The 22,028-nt window shown below is 35.9% G+C and overlaps 1 protein-coding gene and 1 pseudogene across 2 annotated transcripts in view; one reads left to right on the top strand and one right to left on the bottom strand.

Moving 5' to 3' along the window:
* Positions 1 to 22,028, bottom strand: part of Adcyap1 (adenylate cyclase activating polypeptide 1) — a 396,079-nt gene that overhangs the window by 171,250 nt on the left and 202,801 nt on the right. The gene's annotated exons all lie outside the window — the stretch shown is intronic.
* LOC107139348 lies at positions 31 to 597 on the top strand (annotated as a pseudogene).

Raw genomic sequence — 22,028 nt, 5'->3', positions numbered from 1 at the left:
CTTTTTAGTGGCCTGAGGTGATCTGTGAAAATGGTTTGCTATTCTCTCCACCCAGAAAACCCTACAAAAATCACGCAAATCAAGAGGTTCAAATCTTCATTAAGAACACCTGTGAAACTGCACAGGTCATCAAGGGAATGCATATCTGAAAAGCTGCCAAGTACCCTAAAGACATAATTTTAAAGAAGCCATGTGTGCCATTCCGCCATTACAATGGCGGAGTTGGGAGATGTGATCAGGCCAGGATACAGGATCAGTGGCCAAAAAAAGAGTGCTGAATTTTTGCTGCAGGTGCTTAAAAATACAGATAATAATGCTGAACTCCAGGATGTAGATATAGACTCTCTGGTCATTGAACATATCCAAGCAAAAAAAGCATCCAAAATGAGCTGCCATGCTTATTATAGAACTCATGGTCAGATTAACCCATACTTGAGATCCCCTTGCCACAATGAGATGATTAGCTGCAAAGGAATGAACTGTTCCTAAACCAGAAGAGGAGGCTGCACAGAAGAAAAAGATACCCCAGAAGAAACTAAAGAAAGAAAAACCTACGGCATGGCAATAAATTCAGCATAAAATAAGTGCAAGTAAAAGATTTTTTAAAAAAATGACAGAGCAAATTTGAAATGTTCTCCCACACACACACAAAAAAGTAACTATGTGAACTGATAATGTTAGTTGAATTTGATTATGGTACTCAATTCACAATGTACAAACATCACATGACTTAAATATACAATTGTATTTGTCAATAAAGTTGGAAAAAACTGAAATAGGTATAAATCTTAAAAATGTATAAAATCTATATTTTAAAAAATCTAATGAAAAAAATAAAAGTGTTCCATGGTTGTGGATAATAGAACTCAATTTTGTTAGGTTGCCAATCTTAATAATCTTATTTATAGGTTCAATACAACTGCAATGAAAGTTCATTTGCTATTTCATAGATATTTTCAAATGATCCTAAATTTTATATGAAAGGAAAAAGAGCCAGAAGAATCAGAACAATATTGAAGAACCAAGGACTGATTCTACTCAACTTTGAGATTTATTATAAAGAATAATGATCAGGAGAGTATGTTGTTGCTGAAATAAATACAAAAATAAGATCAATGGACCAAAATAACCTAGAAATAGACCCACACACACTTATAGTTAACTGGCTTTTTCAAAAGAGCAAAGGCAAGTCCCCAAAGAATAATTATTTTTTTAATGAAGGAGGTTGAAACAATGGTACATCCATAAGCTTAAAAAAACTACATATAGAACTTATATTTTTCACAAAACTTAATTACCTACATGGGTAGAAAATGTACACATGCAAAAACCTGCACAAAAATGTAACAGATGTATTTCTTATTGCCAAAATTGGAAGCACCCAAGATGTCTTTCAATCCACAAGTGAACAAACTGTGGGTGTTTAGTAAGTGATATATTATTCTGCAAAAGAAAGAAACAAGCTATGAAGCCACAGAAAAACAGTGGAGGGAGGTCTTAGATACACATTGCCCAGTAAAAGAAGCTACTCTGGAAAGTCCATATGCTGATTCCCTGGACATTAGAAAGGTGTGAACAACTATATATGCCCACCAATTTAATAACCTAAGTAAAATGGACCAATTTTCTAAAAGACACAATCTATTCCTTCTTTGTGTGAGTTTTGGCAAACAATTTAAAGAGTCAATATTTATTTTAAAAAATTAAATCAGGGCCAGTCACTGTGGCACATGCCTGTAATCCCAACAGTTCAGGAGGTTGAGGGAGGAAAATCTAAAGTTCAAAACCAGTCTCAACAATTTATCGAGGCCCTAAGTAACTTAGGGAGAACCTGTCTCTAAGTATAACATGAAAAAAAGGGCTGGGGATGTGATTCAGTGATTAAGCATCCCTGGGTTCAATCCCTGGTTAAAAAAAATATATTATTTTTTGAGCCAAAGACAGAAATTAGACTAGAAACTTTACAACTACTAGAAGAAACAGAAGGGTTAAAACTCCATCATACTGGTGCTGGCAACACCAATTTCCTTAACAAGATCCTTAAGTTCAACATAAACCAAGAGTCAATAAGATACCATTAAATGAAAAAGCACAGCAAAGGAGATGATCAAGACTGTGAATGGAGAGCCTACAGAATAGGAGAAAATCTGTCAGCTACTACGGACAGAATTAATATCCAGAATATATAAAGAACTCAAATAACATCCAAAAAAGCCAAATAACCCAATCAATCAATGGGCAAAAGAACTAAACAGACGCTGCTCAAAAGAAGAAACTCAAATAGATAACAAATATTTGATAAAAATGTTCAATGTCCCTAGCAATCATGGAAATGCCAATCAGAACTAAGATTTACATCTCACTCAAGTCAGAATGGAAGTTATCAAGAATGCAAATGTTAATACATGCTGGTGAGGGTGTGAGGGGAAAGGTACACTGATACATTCTAGCAGGACTGCAAATGAATACAACCACTCTGGAAAGTTGTATAAAGATTCCTTAAAAAAAAAAAACAAATCAAGAATAGTCCTATCATATGACCCAGCTATCTCACTCCTTGGTATTTATCCAAAAGAATTAAAATCAGCACCCTACAACAAGGCAGCTACATCTATATTTGTAGCAGCACTATAGCAAAAGTATGGAACTAGCCCAGGTGCCTAACAATGGGTAAATGGGTCAAGAAAATGTGGTATATATACATAATGGAGTTTTATTCAGCCATAAAGAAGAATTAAATTATTGCATTTTGGGATGGAAATGGAGAACATCATGCTAAGTGAAATAAGCCAGACTCAAAAAAAAAAAAAAAAATCAAGGGTCAAATGCTTTCTAACTTCTGCAGAAGCTAGACCAAAATAAGGGGACAAGCAGAGGGGAATCAGACATCACTAGAGGGGAGATCAATGAAATAGAAGGAGATGGAGGGAGAGGGCAGAGAGACAGGAAAGAGGAGAAAATGCAGAAAAAAATTGAAGAAAATTATACTATGTGCATGTATTAATACACCACAGTAAAATCCATCAATATAAAGCACCAATTAAAGTAAGTAGAAGACAGTAGAGAAAGGTGAATAGGGGAAGGATAAGAGAAGGGAAAGAAGTGGCACAGGGACTGAAATGGAGCAAAGTCAGTTCCACCTATGTATAGAACAACATATGGTGGTGTCAAAATGAACCCAACTATTATTGTAACTATAGTATACTAACAAAGCCTAAAACGTTCAAATTATATATAAATATACATGCATATATACATATTTATGTGTGTATATATAAAATCCATGAAAACACATACGTTAGCCTTAAAAGCATAAGAAAAAGAATCCAAGGTATATGATTCCAACTATATACGTCTGTATATATAGGGGAAAAAATTATATATATATATATATGGTTCAGCACTATCGACAGTTTCAGGAATCCACTGGGGGCCCTGGAACATATCCCAGCAAATAAAAAGGAAACACTGAATCTGATGAAAATATCCTTCAATAGAAAGGATAAAAAAAAGACATGGCTTTAGTTAGGTTTCTCCAGAGAAACAAAACAAATAGAATGTGTGCGTACATAAAGTCATACACTGTATAATAATGCTTTGGTCATAACTCACAAGGAATCATCTATACAATGGTGATCCAATAAGATCCCTTAGTGACATCATAACCATCTTCATTAGCATAAGTACATCCTATGATGTTCAAAAAAACAACAAAACTCACCTAATGATTCTGCCTCTCCATCATTAAGTGATTCACGACTGTATATTTATAGAAGGATTTATTTTAAGAAATTGGCTCATGTGCTTATAGAAGCTGGCAGGCTCAAAAATCTGATGAGAGGACAGAAGATCAGAGACCCAGGGAAGGGTCGGTGCCTTTCAAGTCTGGACATAGAAGTCCCTCTCCAGGAGGGGGTCAGTCCTTTTCCTTAAGGCCTTCAAGTGATTAAATGAGCATCACTCACACTATGGAGAATGATCTGCTTTATTCATTCTGCTGATTTAAATGTGAATCTCATGTAAAAGAAAATATCTTCACAGTAGTATCCAGATGTGTTTGACCAGAGCTGAGTCTTGTGACCTAGCCAAGTTGACACACAAAATTAACCATTATAGACAGACAGGCAGACAAAAGACAGGAGGAGACCAGCCCAAAAGAATGTTTAAAAATATGTACTTCGGGGAAAAGAAAAATGATTTCCAAAAAAGAGTCAGAGATGCCACAAGCAATGAAGATTCCGGAGACAAACTATTGTTCCTTTATCTGAGCAATGAGGGAGTTCTACATCTTCAAGTTTATCAGATTCTGTAAAGATTAAATATTTTTAAATGGAATGGGAAACTCTTTCCATAAATCAAATATATTTTTTCTACCTTTGTCTTTGCTCTATTTATTCATATTGCAAATTAAAATCCTTTGAAAACTTTAAATACTTTGTATTTTTGCTTCTTATTCACCAGCCCAAACTCAGCTAAATAATATTTTTCTAACAATCATTTATGAGTATGTTAATTTCCACCTGCTCTAATTTTTTTTTGTTAAAAGAGTAGCAGCAGCTGGTTTTACTCCTGGGAAATTAACAGGAAATATTCACGGACAAAATTCCTAAAGCAATTATTGCTAGCTTTCCTGGCAGATTAATGGTAGAAATCAATAGCTGTCTTTGTGGAGTAGATCTCCATGGGCCGAGAAGACAGGAGTGAATAGAGGCCCAGTTTGTTTAGTTCTCTACTGATCTCCATCTTTGATAGCTGACAGCATTAAAACACCTGATCCAAAGAGAAAATATGACTATTCTATCCACCAACAAATAATTGTCTTTGTTAGTAATTTTGGTGAGCAGGTGGTGAAAAATTAGAAATTCCTTCATTGATTATTTTAAATTTATTGAATGTCTCTCTTCTTCCAGGCTCTAGCCTAGATTCCAAAAGTATATCATAAAATGAGGCACAAGTCTGCCATTACAAATGGATGGGTTAGTAGACAGTAAGCCAGACAGCAAGACAGAGACTATCATACTTATGAGCATAATGAGTGATTTGATAAGGGAAATATGCATAGTACACGAGTATGTGATAGGATTGGGAACTACCTACCACAACCCTGGGTAGCCAGAAAGGACTCCTGGAAAAAGTGACACTTTTCATCCCTTAGGAAACCTAAGGGATGAAAGGGAAGTACTCAGGCAAATGTGATTAAGGAGTAGGGAGGCAAAACTTCAAGACAGAGTAATATATGCAAAGGCCCCGGGGTAAGAGAAAATTAGTTATTTTAGAGGAAGTCAAAAAAATAATCATTCCATACAATATGTCTAAAAACAGCCATTTGGAAAGATTTTTTTCCATCAGTAAAGTGTTAAAGAAATATGTCATTAGATATGTTTTAAAACAGTAAATAAAAATCATTATAAAATAGATTGAAAAGTTTTGGGAACGTTCTTAATGACATAGAAGTAGAAATGTCACAAATGCTGTTAAAAACAGACAAAAAAATAAAATTGTGGCCTACTTATACAGCATTGAAAATGTATGAACGCAATAGAGTTTTATTCAACCATAAAGAATAATTAAATTTACGTTATTTGCAGGAAAATGAATGGAACTAGAGCACATTGTGTTATACAAAATAAGCCAGGCTCAGAAAGACAAATAATAAATTTGTTCTCTCACGGTAAGCTAGAGAGAAAGAAGGGACAGGGAAAAGATCTCATTAAAAAAAAAAAAAGGAGACCATTAGGGTAGAGAAAGGGAATGGGAGGAGGAGAGAAAGAGGAGGAAAGGTATGCAAGAGAATGTACTGAGGAGTAACATGGATCAAATTATGTAATCTGCATATAAGATATGCCACAACGAAACACACTGTTCTAAATCATTAATACGCACCAATAACTTTTTTTAAAATTAAAAACAAACAAAAATGTGAATTACAAGCACCTTCTACAATGTAGATACATCTTAAAAACATAATATTTACCCAAAAATGTGTATCCCAAGAAACTACACATATTGTGATACCGTCTTCATAGAGATCAATAACAAAGTTAATGGGCATATTTAGTCATACACATATTTATGATAAAGATCTGTTAAAGAAACAATATAAAAATTCATGCAAATTTTGGGAGTAGTGGTGACCTCTGTGGCATAGAAGTGGCATGAAGGCAGAGAGATGGGCAGAAGGAAGGGAATAGGTGGCTGAAAGTTTTTTTTTAATGTTCTAATTCTAGGATTGAGAAATGGGTTTATAAATGTTCTTTAAGCAATTAGGATAACCAACATTCAGATGTATGTGTTACATAAAATACTCTTTTTGAATGACAAACTTTAAAATAAAGGAGGAATGTGGGAAAAAAAATCACGATCTTAACTCTAACCTCATTCACCTGCTCAAGAAAACATTTCCAGGACATCAGGACACTTTGACTACTGAAGCACCTTTTTCCACAAATTCCATGACTATACTTTCTATATGTTTTTACTTTATTATTCAAATTATTAGCAAAGTCAAATTAAGTTTTTAACCACAGAAAAATAGAAATATCCCAAATATCCACTGACTAATAAGAGACAGGAAAAAAAAACCAATACATTCATACAACAATTTATAAAGCTAATCTAAATTTAGTGGCACATTTACATCTTATTCTTCAAATTTTCCATAAAATGATCCCAGCTTCACAGAAGACCTCAATGCTTGACTTGTACTTTACTCTCAATGTACCCTCCACACACACACCCAACCATAGGTATACTAAGGGTAGAAAAATTGGTAGTCTTCAACTAAAGGGGTCTGAAAGGTCATCACATATTTAAAAATGTCATATATGGCTAAAGTTTAACATTTATTAATTTTGAGTATTTTTAGCATCTATTTAATCATAAGTATTCTTTCTAAGTAATACAGATAAAACAGTATGGAAGAAAGAAAAGCTCTGCTCACATTTTGGTGGAGAAACAGGTGTGTCCAAAGTGCCTTGACTATGAAAGTTGGCAGCTCAGAGAAGTACTGGCTAGAGACTAAGTATGAAAATTGTCACACCAGAAAGATGAGAAAGAGAGACAGACATTCCACTAGCCGGATACAAAATAGATACATGCCCCCAACCGCCTACAGCCACACCCTATCTGCCTTCAGTCATCACTTAGTTAACCCCTATCAGGGGATTAATTCCCTGATTGATTTAAGGCTCTCATAACCCAATCATTTTACTTCTAAACCTTCATTGTCTTACACATGAGCTTTTAAGGAACACCCAATATCCAAACCATAACATTCGGTGGAGCCTGGTCCCCAAAAGCTCAAGCTAACCTCATGATGTAAAAGATGTTTAGTTCATTTCCAAGTGTCCTTAAGGCAAACTGTCAGCATAATCCCCTGTAAAAATCAAGTTACATGTATTGAATATACAAAAGGTACAGGATAAACATTTCCATTCCAAAAAAGAAGAAATAAGGGGGCTGGGTTATAGCTCAGAGGTAGAGCACTTGCCTACCATACGTGAGGCACCAGGTTCGATCCTCAGCACCACATAGAAACAAAATAAAGATATTGTGTCCACCTATAACTAAAAAATAAATATTAAAAAAATAAGGACATAGAAAGAAGGGATGGGACCAAACCAAGACCAAAACCCAGCTGGGCAAATAAGTCCTATAGTTCCACATCCAGCATCTGGGGTACAAGGCATCCTGAGGTTCTCAACCAAAGACTTGTGTAGCTTTGCCTCATGGCTTTACTGGCTGCAGCTCACATGGCCTCTCTGTTGGCTTGACTCTACTCAATTTCCTGCAGCTTTCCTCGGCAGAGATCCCATATTTCTGGCATTTCTTAATCTTAGGGGTTTCCACGGCGGCTTCAGCTTCCTCCTCACCTCTCCATGCACCACCCTCTTAAGGGAAGCCCACAGGGACTCTGACCCTACTGCACTTTGCCTGGCCTCCCAGGTCTGCCTCCAGCATCCTGAATTCCTGATGAACCAGCACCACATGGTTGATGCCAAAGCCTGCCAACATCTTGAACAGTAGCCAAGCTTCCAGGAGTCATGGTCACAGCAGCTTTTGAGTGTGGGGGCCACTGAGCCTGGGGAAACAACTTCCTAGGCAGCCCTGTGCCAGGAGGGTGCCCCATTGATCTCCTCAAATTAATTTTTACTTTTAGTCTCTTGAATCTGAGAGGGGTGTGATCTTGCCAATTCCTGAGATGCCCTAGAACCATCTTTCTTATTGTCTCTGGGCAAAGTCTTTAGCATTTCAGTGGCAGTGATGTCTTTAACAACTGCAACTTCTTTAGCCCGTTCTACTCCCACCTTTCAAGTCCAAATTTTTCAAATCCTTCTGCTCTGCTTTCTGTTCCTGAATATCATAATAAATTTAGCTAAAAGCCCACTAGTAATACCCATGTCACTGCCAGAATACCATGCTGCCTAGAATTTTTTTTTCCTGCCAGATTAAGAAGTTCATCACTTTAAAATTAGCCTCACAGAAAGTCTCAAGACATGGGCAAAATGTAGAGAACTTCTCAACCAGAATGTAACACAGATGACCTCTAGTCCAAGTACCAATAGTGTCCTCTGAAATATCTTGAGTCCTGTCTTTACTGTCCAGAGTTGTATGGGCATTCTAGTCGTCCGAGCTCCCTCTAGAATTGCCTATTAAACTCCACTTATAATAAGCTAAAACTTCTCCAGCTTTTATCTCTAAACTTTCCAAAATTCCTCCCACAAATTCCAAAAAACCTCCAAAAGCTTCTAAACCACATGGTCAGGTTAGTCATAGCAATGACCCCACTTCTCAGTACCAATTTCTATTTTAGTTAGCTTTTTCACTGCTGTGACTAATAGACCTGAGAAGAACAACTTTAGAGGGGAAAAGATTTATTTGGGGGCTCGCAGTTTCAGAGGTCTCAGTCCATACACAGCCAACTCCATTCCTAGGGGCTCCAGATGAGGCAAAACATCACGGTGGAAGAGTGGGGTGGAGAGAAGCAGCTCAAAGACATCACACCAGGAAGCAGGGACAGAGAGACTTAATTGAGGGAGATGGAGAAGGGCACAGGCAGCCAGCGCAAGATAGTGAGTGAGGAAGTCTAGGGCAAGGACAGACCAAAGGAGCATGGAGAGTGTCTTTCAATGAGGTCAACTTCCCAGGTGATGAAAATGCTTATGGACACAAGCAGGGGACCAGAAACTTCCATATCCATGCTCCTAAGTGGGAGGTCCAATAGAAAAACTGAATTAGACATGTGGACACAGGGGACATTAGAAATTCCAAGGTGCCACAAGAACACATGCTGTAAAGTGGGTGGGCAAGACCAACTTTACTCTGCCAGATGAGCATGCTACAGAACCTGGCTACTAAACACACATGGGTGGGCAGTCCACCTGCTTATATCCCTAATGCAGCTCTGCCCTTCACTCTGATTGGAGGCGTTTGGAGTTTACGATCTACACAATTGGCTAATTTTTAAATTGGGGTGGGCAAAGAAAAGAGCTATAATTAAGATGGCTACAATTGGATCCAATTAAGGCTAAATACTATATTATGAAAATGGACCGCTGGAATTTCTACTTATCTCAGGAGCACCAATGAATAATAGTGAGGGGGAGCATGGACAGGAGACGAGATAGGGAAAAGAAGAAATTCCAGGGACCATAAAAAGAACAAGCCCAATCTTCCCCACCAGACTCCTGGCTCTGTGGCCCTTTCTCTTGGGAGAAGTCTGTTATTGTTGCTTTTGCAATAAACCTGCTGCTTTCTATCCCTGTGTCATCTTCTTCAATTCCTGGCTGAGTGGCGACAATGAATCCAAGACCCCTTAATGGTAAACAAAATCACTGATTGGATTATGAGAATCTTAATCTGATCATTTCACTTCTAAACCTTCTTGCACCATCTCACACATGAGCTTTTGGAGATACCTAATACCCAAACCAAAACAGGTGCCAATTCAATGGGATAAGGATAATCATTACAAGAAATTGTGCTGGGACAAATGAATATCCACATGCAAAAGAATGAAGTTGGACATCTATCTAAAAACATGCAAAAAAAGAACTCAAAATGGGCCTACATGTAAAAGCTAAAATTATAATAGTTTTATTTTTATATTTTTATATTTCTATATAGTTTTACAGATCTTACAGTTTTAGAAAGAGAGGCATGAATCCTGATGACCGTAAGCATTGGTTTCTTAGCTGTGACCCCAACAGTAAAGGCAACCTTCAAAATTGAGACCTTTTAAGATTCAAGTGTATCAAAGTATAAGACAATTGATAATATACAAAGAGATATTCAAACTATATATGTGGTATTTTATCTCAAATATATAAATGACTTATGAATAAAAAGTCATCCCAACTAAATAGGTAAAAGATCTAAGTCGACATTGCACAAAAAAGTACAAATAGCCCACCATTACATGAAAAGAGGTTTAGCATCTTTAAACTTCAGGGAAATGCAAACCAAAATCTTTATCTAATCACTATACATACACTATAATGGCTATAATAAAGACAGATAATAACAAGTATTGTTGATTATGCAGAGAAATTGGAAGCCTCACACATGACTGGTAAGAATGTAAAATAGTTCAGTCACCTTGGAAAACAATCTGAAAGTTCCCCAAAAGGTCTAAAGATAGCTATCATATAACTTAGCAATTTTACTACTAGGTATATATCCAAGATAAATGAAATCACATGTCCACATAAAAACATTCACAGATGTTCATAGCAATCTTATTCATATATTTTAAAAATGTAAATAATTCAAATATCAACTAATGAATAAATAAAATGTGGCATATCCATAAAATGAAGTATTATTTGGCAGTAAAAAAGAATGAAGTATGATACATGGTATAACATGCATGAACCATTATGCTAAGTGAAAGAAGGTATCACAGTGGATCACATAATGTAAGATTTCATTTATATCATATAGCTAAAACAGAAAACTCTACAGAGAGGAAAGTAGATTATCAGCTTCCTAGACCTGAAAGTAGATAAAGAGGAACTTTCCAACTGACGGCTTTTGGAATGGTAAAAATGTTCTAAAGTTGATCATGTTATGATTGCACAATTCTGAATACACTAAAAGCTACCAAAGTCCATACTTTAAAAGGGTAAATTGTATGGTATATAAATTACACATAAATAACGTTTTTTGTTTTTTGTTTTTAATTCTTTCTAATACTAGCATGGACAATTGGAAAATGGAATTTTAAAAACAAAACTGACAATATCAAGTAATGAAGAAATTGTGAAGCAGTTAAATACCTCCAATATTGCTAGTGGACATTAGTAAAGTCACCTTCAAAAACTATTTGGCACTATCTACTAAAACTTAATAAATGCCTAGTCTATGAGACAACAATTCTGCTCCTATGTATACACTGAAGATGGTGCCGTGTCCACCAAAAGTCACACCCAGGATTGTTTATAGCAGCTTTATTAAAACTAGCAAAACTGAAAAATTCCCATAGGTCCATCAAGAGTACAATGAATAAGTAATTTGTATCTTATTCATACCTTGAATAATATCCAGCAATTAAAAAGAATGAACATCTGGATGCCACACCTGTGTGAATCTACTAGATATAATGTTAAGTGAACAAATCTAGATTTAAAAGGACACAACTGTGTGATCCTATTTCTAGGGTGTTCAAATTAGGATAAATTTAATTTAGAATAGAATAGAATTAGGTTCAGGATAAGGTTATCAAGGAGCATATGGGAGCCTTCTGGAGTGTTGCAAATATTTTATAACCATCTGAGTGGTGTATAAATGTAAAAATAATCCACCTGCACACTCAAAATATGTTCACTTATACTAGAGTTTAGAATCTTTAAAGAAAAAGCCACAAGATTTAGCAACTAATTATTTACTTTTGAAAAGAGTTTTTACTATGGTAAAGACAAAAGTCAGGTGGCTGTGAGTTGGGGGGTGGATAAAGGTGAAAAAATGGAATCCTATGTGCAGTTAAGCTATCAAGATGTTGGACCACAAAAGAAAGGGAAAAGATGAGCTGGAAGGGTAGGGTCTAGGGAAGAAATATCTGGTCCTGGTTTAAATAAAGCAACACTGGCACATAGAAATTGGAAGGAAAAAAAAACATAATGGAAAGAGATGAGAAAACTAGAACTAATCACTTGGCACCATGGACAGAAGCTCAGGCTTTATGTCAATCTTGGGTTAAACCTCAACTCTACCACTTACTCTTTGCAAGCATTTGCACACATACCTGGTCTCTTCAAGACAAACTCCTTATCTATAATATGGAGAGAGACATTTTATAGTGTTACTGGAAGTATTTGCTTAATTTGAGTCCAATAACTATTTATTATACTAAAGGAAGAATTGGAAAAAAATAGAATAAAAACACAGGAAGAAGAATTAAATTGAAAAATCAGGAAAGAATAGCCAAAATAAAACAGTTTGTAAAAGATAGCATTTGAAGAGAAAAACTAAGTTAACAACAGATTCTTTACTTTTTCAGAGAAAAGTGTCTTTTACTAAAATAGACCCAACATAAGGTTTGTTGCTTACATAAGAGATCCTCAAACTCTTTAGAAGACTGAAGGAAACATTGAGATTCTGAGTCTCCAGTAACTTATTAGAACAAGAAGTTTGGTTTTTACCAGTCCTATTTTCACCATAGTTCTTTCCTCTATGGAAAGTGAATGGGACTATAATTTGCATTATTTTTTTTTAAAAAAAAAAGGAAATAAGTATATGTAATTATGGCCTGGAATAAAAGTATTCTGTACAATAGCTATTTTAAAATATTGGAATTGGCAGTATTTACTGGTATGTTTTCAAGCATAGAGAAACTACATTGCTTTTCTCTTTATATGAAAACATAGGGGAAAATACTTCATTGAAAAAGAAATAAGTGCTAATTATACCAAAGAGTTGCCTATTCTTAAAATCTGGATGTTTTCATATCTTGCAATCAAAACATTTTTTATATCTTAAAATGAATAAATTTACCTTTGCTTATTTGACAAAATGTGAAGGCAAATTTACATCCTTTTACTGGGTGTTAGAGAAAAACAAATTTGGAGGTATCTCCCTCCCTCAACATGGCTTTTCTTTCCCATTTATTTTCACACCCAAAAGGAGAGCGGAGAGCGGGTGTGTGTGACAAGCTGAGAAATGCAGGTGCAAATAATTGACTAGCCAGTGTTCTATTGTCATAGAAACAAAGCACATCAAATTAATGAGGCCCATAGAGACCAGAAGGCTGGGGCCAATCAGAAGCCTGATTTGGTATACTTCACATGTGCTTTGGGCAACCGGCGGCCCTTTTGTTTGTATTCCAGACAACCTAAAATTTCCAGGAAAGAGAAATCATCTTCATATTCTTACTGTATATAAAGTTATGTTTTCAAGGAACAAATGTTTAAAGTCCAAAGTCACTATTTGAACTCTATACAAACGGTGTATTAGCTAAATTTTAAATTTAACTAAAAATTTGTTTAGCTTTTTCTTGATGATGTTTGCTAGTGTAAAGTACATTGTTAAAAATGTTAGAAGGACATAGGAGTCAGACACTGATTCTTCCTAATTCTGCCTGGGCCTTTGACTACTGGGGATAGTTAGTTAACCACCACTACCACCACCACCACCACCACCACCATCACCCCCATAAAGATAAACCCATCATGAGCTGAAAAATTGAATTCACCTAACCTAGCCAACATCAAAGTTTAGCCACAGAGTACACCGTACAGCTTGTTCTTTTCATCACGATCGCCTAGCTGGCTGGGAGCAGCAGCTTGCGACTGCCGCCCAACATAGCAGGGAATAGCATGCCACATATAGCGAGGCTGGGAAAGAGCAAAATCCAACATTCCATTTCTACTGAATGCATATGCTTTTGCACCACTGTAAAGTCACAGTCATAAATTGAACTATCCTAAGTCAGAAACCACCTGTACTTGAAATATGGTTGCAGGCACAGATCCCAGCTCACCTGAAGCTCTCTGTTTCCAATGGCCAAGAGATTCCCAGGACAACCAGAAAACCAGAGAGATGATTACTTACTAAGACAAAAAAAGAAAATTATATGAAGATGGAGTGTTTCTCTGATGTCTCTCTCAAAATAGATAAAGTACCAAGAAAACGAAGACATGAAAAATGGAATTCATTTTCTAAGAATTTGAAGTGCCAACAGAGTAACCCAGGAGATAGAGATTGTACTTCTTGGAACAAAGTAAAATATAAGTAGCCAAGATCTTGTTGGTAGGAGTAGTGTGATCTAAGCACATTAATAAACTGGTCGGGAGAACATCTTATTTGAGTTTCCTGTAAGCCAGTTACCAATTATGGTAAGTCATGTACCCCCAATGCTTTCACTTCTGTCATTTGCAAATTGGGAAAGACAATGTCTCAGCTTATGTCTCTGTGCTTTAGTGGAGGTAAAATGAGGTAATTAGGAAAATTCCTCAACAAATTTGAAAGTGCTTAAAAGATGAGGTAGGACACTTTTATAATTAATGATTTAATTGTGGGTGGGCAGCGATATCATAAGCCAGTGAAATGTGTCCTTTGGAGAGATCAATTAAGCTAGTCAAAATTAGCAAAAACAAAATAATTATTTAAAGTCTCTAGAGACTAATCAAGGGAATGCATCAAATTAAAAAGCATTTTTTCAACAAAATTTATGAAGACTCAGCAAGAACAGTGGAAGGCTGTGGCGTTCAAGCTAGGGACTGTACCCATTTACCAACAGCTCTGCCTTGCAGTAAAGAAGTTTCAGTGGTATCCTGTGGGTTTGGCAGCCAAGTGGCAGCTCCCATCTCCCCCAGATACCTGGAATTAGTATTCTAGACGGTTTGCGTAGCCAGTGAATATCAGCAGATCCTGTCTTCCACAGCACTGTGCAGCAGAGGGCCTGTGCCAAGCAGTTGGTGGCAGCTGGGACTCACCTGGTCTGTCCCATCAACTCCCTGCCATTTAGGTAGGTACCTGGCAGACAGCTGATGAAGACTGCAGTCCCTTTCCTACATAGCACTAAGTTGCTCTACTGGGCTTGGCAGCCAGCTTACATTTCTATCAGCTTCCTAAGACAGAGATCACATGGCACCTGGCAAATATTAGCAATTCATGTGCTCTAAAGCACTGGGTTACAGAAGATCCATACTGGGTGGTGGCCACAGCCAGAAGGTGGTACTAGTTCTAACCCCCTACCCAAGTACACACATACTCACAGTCCCATCTCTATAAGGCCTGTGAAGACCTAGATTATCCCATCAGTTCCTGATCCAAAGCACAGAGGTTCTGTCCAGGTAAGGGTTAGAACAACTCTCAAAAGACTAGCAAAAATCTGCCAAGAGGCTTAACTTCCATTTCATCAGATCATGACATATTAAACATCCTAGGGTAATTATCAAAAAATAATAGAGCTGTCAGCTAACAGTTTATTATTCAGCTCCAAGCCACCAACTAGCAGTTCTAACAGCTTTAAGCAAGAAGCTTAAGAGGGAGGAGGAGATACAAAGAGGCCATTGCTAAAATCACAGTCATTCCTGTCGACCAGAAAACTATGAGCATACCTAAGGCAATGCCCACTCAGAGAGGAGGCTGCAATTATACTGGAAATTTCATCAAATTAATCCACCCAAGTCACTAAATCAATAAAGAAGTAAACTCTAAGCTCCAAGGAGTAAGAAATAAGCATCTAGAGTGACAAAATATGTATTAACTCAAAATATGTTATCTAAAATATGTTATCCAAAAATATGAACTATCCAAAGAAATAATGTGTGATCCATACACAAGAGGATGGGATGGGAAGACATGAATTGGTGTGAACACACTTTATATACAAATAGAGATATGAAAAATTCTGCTCTATATGTGTAATAAGAATTGTAATGCATTCCACTGTCATGTGTTTAAAAAAATAAAATCAATTTTTTAAAAAAAAAAGAAAAGAAAGAAGTAAACAATGGAAAGTATTTGAGGGGGCCCAGATGTTGGATTTATCACACAAAGACTTCAAAGCATCTATTGGAAGTATATTCAAATATCATATTAAAGCTATCAAAAGAGTCGAAAGAATGTTTGATGTCAGTGTCTACTCAATAGATAATAAAGAAATTATTTAAAACAATCATAAAAACAAATTCTGGTGTTGAGAAGTATAATTATTGAAACATGAAAAATTCACTAGAGGTTCAATAGTAATTTGAGCTATCAAAAAATAATCAGCATTCTTGAAGGTAAATCAAGAGACTATGGACTCTGCACAATTAGAAAAAAATAAGAAATTAACAGAGCTTCAGAGATAGCTGAAACACAATGAATACACCAACATATGCATGATGGAAGTATCAGAAGAAAAAAAGGAAACAGAAGATATACTTGAATATAGGAAAGAGTGATAAAAGCATTCTAAATTGGATGAAAAAAAAACATTAATCCACCCATCCAAGAAACTCAACAAATGTCATGTAGAATAAAGGCAAGTTATCCTCCTCATATTGTAGTCAAAGTGTCAGAACACAAACACTTTAAAGGGAGCAAGGGAAAAAAATAGATTCTTCATGATTAAGGAAACATTAGATTCATGGAGACTTCTTTCTCATCAAAACCATGGAGGCCAGAAGGCAGTAAGATGATATAACCAAACCCACAATACCACTTCATGCCAACTAGGATGGCTAAAATCAAAAAGGATAATAAGTTTTCACCTGGACATCAAGATATTGGAACCAATTCGTTGTTGGTGGGAACTCAGAATGGTAACAGCTTCTTAAGAATTACTTTTTCTCTCAAAAAGCTAAACATTGAGTCTAGGACCCAGCAATTCCACATAAAATTTATTTCTTTTTTATTTTCAAGAAAATTTAAAATATCTCCATACCAAAACTTCCATAAATGTATTCATAGGATCATTCATCAAAATACTCAAAAAGTGGGGGAAACTCAAATGTCCATCAACTGATAAAAGGGAAAATACGATTTATCTATAAATGAATTATGTAACCATAAAAAGAAGAACTGATACATGATACGACATGAATGGGCCTTGAAAATGTTATGCCAAGTCAAAGGAGCCAGACACACAAATCCACATATCATGTGATTGCATTTATATGAAATGTCCAGAATAGGCAAATACAGAAAAAAAAAAACAAGTGATTACCTAGGGCCAGAGGCAGAGGGATAGGGAATGACTGTTAATAGGTACAAAGTTTTTTCAAAGTGACATAAACATTCTGAAATTAGATAGCAGTGCTATTACACAACTTCATGGATGTATTAAGTACTATTTAGTTATATATTTGAAAGGGGTGAATTTTATGATTTCTGAATTATAACTCAATTTATAAGGAAGGCAAAATAAATACATTGCCTGATAACCAAACACTAAGATAGTGTGTTGTTAGCGGACCCACCTTACAAGAAATATTAAGGCAAAGTCTTTGGACCGAAAACAAGAGCTATTAGTAATTTGAGTCTACACATACAAATATAAAAAAATATATATATAGTGCCAAGAAAATAATTCTGTTGGTAAAACAATTGATGATAATTATATTTGGGGGACTATCACATACAGAATGCAGTGTTGTTTTTTTTTTTAATAATAGCACAAAAAAGATGGAAAAGAACAAAGTCCTACTGAAATAAGAAAATTACATTATGTGGTAACTTGAAGCCATAAGAAGAGATCCAAAATGGTAAATAAGGTTAATACAACAAGGTTTATAAATACATACTTGTCTTCCTTTCTTCTCTTGGCTTCTATAATTTAGTTATGGTTCTCTTTAACCACTTAGGAATGAAGAGAGATTCCAATACAGTCCTCAAATTGCCATGACCACATGGGGCAAACATGGTTTCTGAATGACAACTCAGTTGTTTAATGAGGACAAAATAAACACATTCCAAGAAAACAAAAACTGAGAAAATCTGTTAGCAGAACCACTTTATAAAAAATACTAAGGCAAATTCTTACACACCTGGAAAACCTTAGCATTTATGTGAGGACATACAAAATATATTCACAGAATACAGAATAGATGTTATCTACTCCTGCTTTACTTACCCAGTTCCTGAGTAGCAAGAACAATTAGATAAAAACATAAGATAGTTACCAACCAAAAAATAGCCTCAGAATGATAAGTATTTGGTAATCACAAAGGCAAAACTTAACCAGTATTTTGTAACTCTATGACTCAATTCTCAAAAAACAATTTTCTTTTGGTTTATTTCCTCCACCACCACTACACAGACACATACCATTTAAGGACATAAGACACTCTCCACTGGAGTAACTAAGCATTCTTAATGGAAAATGTCATTAGTACCATCATGTAGGTGGTGTTCTAAGATCTGGTTTTCCTAACAGTGCTCTATCTATTCCTTATCTACAAAATCTATCATGCTGTCTTGAATAATTGGCCTTTTAGCTCTCATATCATAGCACAATGTGACATGGCTTAGTAAACAACTAAAATATAAACTCTCTACATTACAAAAGCAAGAAAAAAAAATAAAACTCAACTAAAAGTTCCCCACCTCTCAGACCAAATCTCATTACTCACAAGGATTTATACACACACACACACACACACACACGTTTTCAATTTCAGTATGTTAGAGAATCTTTATACGCCATTGACTAACTACAATTTATTGGTATGGTTTAAAATGAGTTCCCATAGGAGTTGTATGGCCAGCCAAGAAAAACAGTACATACCATTGAGGAAAGAGGTATAATTGTCATTTATTAATTGTTGCAATCCAGAGATGTACAGTGATCCACATTTGAGATGAGAGTGGAAAAATATTAAAGTCTGTTTTAGATGTGTATCTGGTTCTTGTGAGGCCTAATCTGGGTCAAGCACCCAAAAAAAGAGAAAAACTTTGTAATGTATTAATTCTTTCATGTGCATATAAGACGGTTAATTATCCTAAAGAATATTGACCAATGTGATTCTGCAACCTGTACACTCAGAAAAATGAGAAAAAAAATCCTCAAACTAAGCATTAAAGTTGCATATAGCCATATTGTAAAAATCCATCACCAAAATTTGCTCTAAGATTTACTTTTTCTTAGGTGTACCAGCCTTCAACTCCACCCCTTCGACAAAGAGCAATGGAAAAGCCTATATATTATAGAAATAGCACAGAGGAGACTGGAAAAGAACAAAGTTGTATGGAAGTAGTGAAATGACCCCAAATGGCTTGATAGAGGGTTTTCAGGGTGCTGCCCTCTGAGACCCTCCTAGGATAACCAGTATGTTCCTAACACTTCTATGCACTAGTGTGGATTGAAATTAGTCACCTTGGGTTTTATGAGTCAACATTTGCTCTATGTAAACTTTCGTTGAGAGGTAAAGATCAAGTTTAAATCATTTCACCCTTTCTCATACTATACTTTTTCTTTTGATCCTACCTAAAAATGCCCCAATTGAAGAGAAAGAAGAATTATACTGCACTTGACTACATGGCACTTTTTCTTCAGGCCCCTCAAGTGCTTATAGCATTTCTATTCTGTTTGTCACCTCCTTCAGTAGTCCAAAACAGTCACAAAGGATAAGCACCACAATTCCCTGATTTTTTTTCCACATGAGTAAAAGCCAAGTGACTTGCCAAAAATCCATCCAGCTAGTAAGCTGTAGAACCAAGGTTCTCAAACTCAGGCCATCTGGCCCCAGACTCTGCTCTCTCCCTTTTCAGCTCTTCTATCAAAGGGTATAATTAGTATCATTTAGTTCATACACAATGTGTCTAAAGAAAAAAAATACGAAGACACATAAAAGATATCAAATAGTATGAGAAATCATATGTGTGATGAATGGATTTTAGAAATGTCTTCTTGAAATTATAGGAATAAATGTACATATAAAAATTACGTTTATATAAGATGAATTATAATCTAATGTTATACTCAAAGAAAAAGTGTTCAAAGTATTCACCATTAACATCTTTTTTTTTTTTTGGTTCTGAGGATTGAATTCAGGGGAACTCAATCACTGAGCCACAGCCCCAGCCCTATTTTGTATTTTATTTAGAGACAGAGTCTCACTAAGTTGCTTAGTGCCTTGCTGAGGCTGGCTTTAAACTCGTGATCCTCCTATCTCAGCCTCCCAAGCTGCTGGGATTACACGCATGTACCACTGCGCCCAGCATCACTTTGTTTCTTAAAATAAATTGCTGCATTCAGTTTTTCCATCCCTTTATTCAAACTATGAGTAAGGTGCAAAATGCAGTGTTAGAAATTGGGAAAACATGCTCTCCACACCCCATCTTTAAGAAGCTAACTGTCGCAGACAAAGAGTTGGACTAAGCCTAAGGCTGAGGAGGCACAGGAGGCTGCTGGAACACAAAGGGTTCCTGAAACAGGGCCCCTGGGGTCAGGAAAGGCTTCCCAGAGGAAGCCAAGGACAAGCCACACCTGAGGAATGAAGACAGTTTTCATGTGTGGAGAAGATAAGATGAAAGGACACTTTGCAAAGACTTGAGGGTCAGAGTATTGTGCATTCAAGGGACTGAAAAGAATTCATAATGGCTAGTATGGACACATGTATTTTTATACCCTTTTCTTTACTATTTTCCATTTTCAGGGGAGAATAATGTGGGGAAAGAGCCCAGATTTGGAGACAGAGGGTTCAAATAGACATTTTAGTTCTGCCCCTTTTCAGAGGCTAATCTTAGACAAGTGGTACGCCCTAACTTCAGTCTCATTGGCAAAATAGTAATACTTACATCTAAATTGAACAGTTTGATTGAAATGTACGTGTGCGCTTGCATTTGAGAAAATAGCTAGGACAAACAGATTCAATAAATTGCAGTTTCTTTTTCTAGTAAATATCACACAGACTACCTTTGCCTCAAGTGTTTTATAAATTTTTTAAGCATTTCTTTGTATTTATGGTTTTGAATCCATGCAATTTTTTTTAAGGTCTACTATTGTTTTTATTTTTACCAATTGTGTGATTTGTATCTAGAACTGGAAGAGATCCTAAAGATTCATCTAGGGCTTCAGGTGGGATCCAGATTATTGACATTGGAGGCAGGGCAATACTTCGCTGTGAGATGATGCTCTGCACTGCAGGAAAACCAGAGAGCCAGTAACATCCCAAGTCATTGTCACAAGTCAAAATGAATACAGTTTTCCAAGCATTTCCCTGGGGATATCACCTTGAAAACCCAGAAATCAATCAAATATCCTTCCGTTTTTCTTTCTTTCCTCATACCTCTCTCTCACACACATGCACACACACTTCTTTGATTTAAAAAAAAATCTCAAAGTGTGAAATATGATATATCAAGAACTACGTAATGTTTTGAACAACCAACAATAAAAAATTAAAAAAAAAAATCTGAGAACAAAATGCTGAAGTGATTTGCCCACGGTAAAAAATTAGCAAGTGTCAATAATAGAACTTGATTTTTTCCCTCTGGATTTTAGGTCCACATTTCTTCCTGTCCCAATTAGTCCCACAGTGTGACATTCCATCAAGATTTTAAAATTTTATTTGGAAAATGTCATATACAGTCATCTTTCCCTAACTATTGGTTCTCCATCTGCTGATTCAACCAATCTTGGATCAAAAATGTTCTAAAAATAAAAATTGTGTCAGTACTGATCATGTACAGATTTTTTTTCTGGTTATTATTTCCTAAATAATATAGTACACTATCTATTTACAAAATGTATGCCTTGAATCAGGTATTAGAAGTCTTCTAGGGGTTATTTAAAGTATACAATATGCATGGATTATGAGAAAATACTAGACCATTTTATACATGGACTTGAACATCCAGATTTTGGTATTCCCAGGAAGTCCTAGAACCAATTCCCTGCAGATGACTGCACATATCTCATTTAACAAGTACATGAAGAGATTTCTAAATTGGTGGAATGGGGAGGAGAAAGTGGGTCAGGTACTCCCATCAAAAGAAGTTTAACAATATTGGTCAAGTTTCCTTTCAGTGCCTTCTTCTGTAACAAAAGACTCTGTGGAAGCAGAGTCTAAGAAAGTTTAGGGCTACTTTTTTCATCAAGA

This window comes from Marmota marmota, unplaced genomic scaffold, assembly GCF_001458135.2.
Source record: "Marmota marmota marmota unplaced genomic scaffold, marMar, whole genome shotgun sequence".
Classification (NCBI taxonomy): domain Eukaryota; kingdom Metazoa; phylum Chordata; class Mammalia; order Rodentia; family Sciuridae; genus Marmota; species Marmota marmota.
The sequence above is the reverse complement of the archived record's forward strand: the minus strand, read 5'-3'. Positions and strand labels throughout refer to the sequence as shown.